We start from the raw sequence: 5,000 nt of genomic DNA, 5'->3' as shown, positions 1-5,000 counted from the left end.
TAATAACAATGATAAGAATAATGATAATAATAATAATAATAATAATAATAATAATGATGATGATGATATTAATAATGATAATAATAATAATAATAATAATAATAATAATAATAATAGTAATAATAATAATAAATAATAATAATAATAATAATAATAACAATAACAATAATAACAATAATAATAATAATAACATCATCATCATTGCTGTTAACAATAATATTAAAAATAATAACAATATTAGTAATGATGATAATAACTGAGGCAATAGAAATCACATTAGTAATATCAATAGCAGTAGTAGTAACAACAAGAGAGAGAGAGAGAGAAGAGAGAGAGAGAGACAGAGAGAGACAGAGAGAGGCAAACAGACAGAAAAACGGAGAGACAGACAGACAGAGACAGAGAAAGAGAGGGAGAGACATAGAGAGAGTGGGAGAGAGAGGGTAAATGCAAAGAGAAGAGAGAGAATGAGGGAGAGTGAGAAAATGAAAGAGAGAGAGATAGTGGGGAGAGTGAGAAAGAGAGAAGAGAGAGAGAGAGAGAGAGAGAGAGAGAGAGAGAGAGAGAGAGAGAGAGAGAGAGAGAGAGAGAGAGACAGACAGAGACAGAGAAAGAGAGGGAGAGACATAGAGAGAGTGGGAGAGAGAGGGTAAATGCGAAAGAGATAGAGAGAGAATGAGGGAGAGTGAGAAAATGAAAGAGAGAGAGATAGTGGGGAGAGTGAGAAGAGAGAGAGAGAGAGAGAGAGAGAGAGAGAGAGAGAGAGAGAGGAGAGAGAGAGAGAGAAGAGAGAGAGAGATATGAGAGAGAGAAGAAGAGGGAGAGAGAGGAGAGAGAGAGGAGAGAAGAGAGAGAGGAGAGAAAGGGCGAGGGGGAAACGGGAACCGATGGAAGTTGACCTCGGCATCGAACATTCAATCTTGACATGTTATTCGCTCTCCAAGGGGGGTGAATTTACATGATAAAGACTATTGGGCTTCTTGGCAGCGATATTTTGAGTTGGGGAGGAGAGGCGGCCGAGGGGAGGAGGAGAGGGGAGGCGGCGAGGGGAAGGAGGGGAAGGGACGGCCGACCTTTTGACCGGGAGAGAGCGCTTTCACAAATGGAAAAATGAGGAAGACGGGGGAAAAGACGAGCTAAATGCAACGTAGGGAGCTGGAAGCCATCAACGTAGGATGCGCATGCAGAGGAACCTATGGAAATAAAGTGGAGGAAAGTGCAGATTAATTTGTATGTATTTAAAAATTTCTGTATGTTTAAGAATATATACATGTATATATTCTTAAGTATATATATATATATTCTTAAATGCATACATATAGGTATATAAATATCCATCTATCTATCTATCTATCTAGTTATAGATAGATAGATAGATAGATAGATAGATAGATAGATAGATAGATAGATAGATAGATAGATAGATAGATAGATAGATATATATATATATATATATATATATATATATATATAATTATATATATATTATATAATATATATACATATATATACAATATATATATAATATATATATATATATATATATATATATATATATGTGTGTGTGTGTGTGTGTGTGTGTGTGTTGTGTGTGTGTGTGTGTGTGTGTGTGTGTGTGTGTGTGTGTGTGTGTGTGTGTGTGTGTGTGTGTGTGTGTGTGTCTGTGCCTATACACAAACACACACACACACACACATATATGTGTGTGTGTGTAATATAATATATATATATATATATATATATATATATATATATAATATATATATATATATATATATATATATATATGTGTGTGTGTGTGTGTTGTGTGGTGTGGGTGTGTGTGTTGTGTGTGTGTGTGTGTGTGTGGGTGGTGTGTGTGTGTGTGTGTGTGTGTGTGTTGTGGTGGGGGTTTTTTCTATAAATTTAAAAAAATTATATTTTAAATTATTATATATATATATATATAATAAATATAATATATATATATATATATATATAATGTTGTTTTGTGTTTTGTTGGGGGGGGAAAAAGGGGGGGGGAGGGGGGGGTGGGGGGGGGGGGGGGGATAAAAAAATTTAAAAAGAAGACAAAAAAAAACAAAAAACAATTTTTGGAAGGGGGGGAAAGGGGGGGAGAGGAGAGAGGGGAAAAAGGAGAGAAGAGAGGGGGGAGGGAGAGAGAGGGAGAGAAAAGAGAGGAGAGGGATTTTAATATAATTAACCCACATATAAATACACGTGAGACAACCCCAAATCCGCCCGATCCATCGTACGCGTCGGAAGGGGGGAAAAAAGCGCCTCCCTCAATGCGCAATCAGAGCCACTCAAAATTTTGAAAAAATTTTTGTTGGGGGGGCCAAGGGAAAAGGGCGGCGGGGAAGAGAAAGAGGGAAGACAGACGCAATGAATGGAACTGCTCTAGTAGACAAAACAATTGGGACAAGAAACGAAGATGTAATGGGACACAGAGAAGAACAAATGAGAAACGAGAAGAGAGGCGATAAGAGGACACCGGTACGAGAAAAATGAGATATGAAAGGAACACAAGAGCAGCGGGGGAGCGGGGAGGCCAGGCAGCAAGCGTTGGCTATCTGGCTGGCAGCAGAAGGTCTGTGGAGGCTGTGGCACAGCCCCAATATTTCCTGCCTGACAAATGGTCTCATGTAAAATTATTAAAACTCTTCATCCCTCATTCACTCCATTCATCTCTTTCGGGCATCTTTATCTCCAAGGGCTTCTCCGGGAGAGAGAAGACAGAGGACGCGGGGAGGAGAAGGGGAGAGGAAGGAAAATGAGAATGCTGGGAGAGCGAGGCAAACAAATGAGGAGAAGAAAGGGGTGAGAATGAGAGAGACGGAAAGAGGAATAAGAGTGAAAGGGGAAGGAAGTTGAGAATCAGAGTAACATGGAAAGAAGTCAAAGAGGAGGGAAGAGAGAGGGGAGAGGGGGGAAAAGGGGAGAGGGGAGAAGAGGGGGGGGGGGGAAAGAAAAAAGGGAAAGAGGAGGGGAAAAAGAAAGAGAAGAGAGAGAGGAAAAGGGAAAAAAGGGAAAGAGAGGAAAAGGGGAGAGGGAGAAAAAGAGGGGGAAGGGGGGAGAGAGAAGAGAGAGGAGAGGAAGGGGAGGGGGAGAAGGGGAAAAAGAGAGGAGAGGAAGGGGGAAGAGGAGAGAGAGAGAGGGAGAGGGAGGGGGGGGGAGAGAGGAGGGGGGGAGAAGAGGAGAGAGGGAAGAGGAGAGAGGAGAGTAGAGAGAGAGAGGAAAAAAGAGGAGAAAGGAGAGGGGGAGGGGGAAAAGGAAAAGAGGGGAGAGAGGAGAGGAGGGGAGAGAGGGGGGGGGAGAGAGAGAGGAAAAAGAGGAGAGAGGAGGGAGAGGAGAAGGGGGAGAGAGAGGGGAGGAGGAAAGGGGAGGGAGAGAGAGGAGAAGAAAGGGAAAAGAGAGGGAGGGAAAAGAAAAGAGAGGGGGGGAGGAAAGATGGGGAAAAAGGGGGGGGAGAGAGAGACAGAGGGAGAAGAGAGAAAGGGGAAAAGGGGGGAAAAAAAAAAGAAGAAGAGGAAGAAAGGAGAGAGGAGGAAGAGAGAGGGGGGAAAAGGAAGGGGAGAGAGAGAGGGAGAGAGGGGAAAGGAAAAAAAAAGAGAGAGAGAGGGAGAGGGAAAAAAAGGGAGAGAGAGGAGAAGGGAGGTAAAGGGGGGGAAAGAGGGGAGGGAAAAGGGAAGAGAAGGGAGAAGGGGAGAGAAGGAAAAAGAAAGAAGAGAGGGGAGAAAAAATGAGGAAAAAAAACCCAAAAAGAAAAGAGAGGGAAAAAGGGGAGACCAAAAAAAAAAAAAAAAAAAAAAAAAGGGGAAAATAAAAAAAAAAAAAAAAAAAAAGAGAAGGAAAGGGTTAAAAAAAAGAAAAATTAAAAAAAAAAAAAAAAAAAAAAAAAAAAAAAAAAAAAAAAATTTTAAAAAAAGAAAAAAATAAACGGAATTTAATTAAAAAAAAAAAAAAAAAAAAAAGGGGGGGGGAAAAAAATTTTGGAAAAAAAATTTATTTTTTGGAGGAAAGGGGAGAAAAATAGGAAGGAGAGGAGGGGGGGAATAAAAAAGGGAAAAAAAAAGAAGAGGGGGGGGAACTAAAACAAAAAAAAATAAAAAAAAATATTAAAAAAAAAAAAAAAAAAAAAAAAAATATTGGGAAAAGAAAGGGGGAAAGAAGGAAGGAAAAATTGGAAAGGAAAAGTTTAAAAAAAGGGTGGGGAAGGGGAAAGGGAAAGGCAGAGGAAAATGGGAGGGGAAAGGGAAAAAAAAGGAGAGAAGAAGGGGGGAAAGAAGTGGGGAAAAAAAGGAGAAAGGGGAGAGAAGAGGTGACCGGGGGGGGAAAGGGAAAAAGGAGGGGAAAAAAGAAAAAGGGGGAAAGGGGGAAAAAGGAGAGAGGGAAAAAAGGGGGAAAAAAGGCCGGGGGAAGGAGGGGAGCCCGGGGGGGAAGAAGGGGGAGAAAAAAAGAAAAGGAAGATGGGGGAAACCGGGAAGGGGGGAGCAGAAAAAAGGGGCTGAGGAAAAGGGAAAATGGGGGGAAAAAAAGGGGAAACAAAGGGCGGGGAAAGGGGGGGAGAGGGGGGAAAAGGGAAGGGGGGCTGGGTGGGGGGGGGGAGAGGGGAGGAGAGCGAGGGAAAAAGGGGGAAGGGGGATGGGGGGGAAAGGGGGGGGAAAGGGGGTAAGGGGGAAAGGGGAAAAAAAAAAGGGGGAAAAAAAGGGGAAAAGGGGAGAAAAAGGGGAGAAAGGGGGGGAAAAAGGGAGAAGGGGTATGGGGGGAAAAAGGGGAAAGGATTAGATTAATAGGAGGGAGAAGGGGAAAGGGGGGGGGGAAAAACCCAGGGGGGGGGAGGTGGGGGGGAAAAAAAAAGGAAAAAAAAATAAAATAAAAGGAAAAAAAAAAAGAATAAAAAAAAAAAAAAAAAAGGGGTTTTAGGGAAAAAAAAATAGAAGAAAAAAAAAAAAAAATGAAAAAAGAAAAAATAAAGGGGGAAAAAAAAAATAAAAGAA

The sequence above is a fragment of the Penaeus monodon genome, chromosome 36, assembly GCF_015228065.2.
Source record: "Penaeus monodon isolate SGIC_2016 chromosome 36, NSTDA_Pmon_1, whole genome shotgun sequence".
Lineage (NCBI taxonomy): Eukaryota > Metazoa > Arthropoda > Malacostraca > Decapoda > Penaeidae > Penaeus > Penaeus monodon.
The sequence above is the reverse complement of the archived record's forward strand: the minus strand, read 5'-3'. Positions refer to the sequence as shown.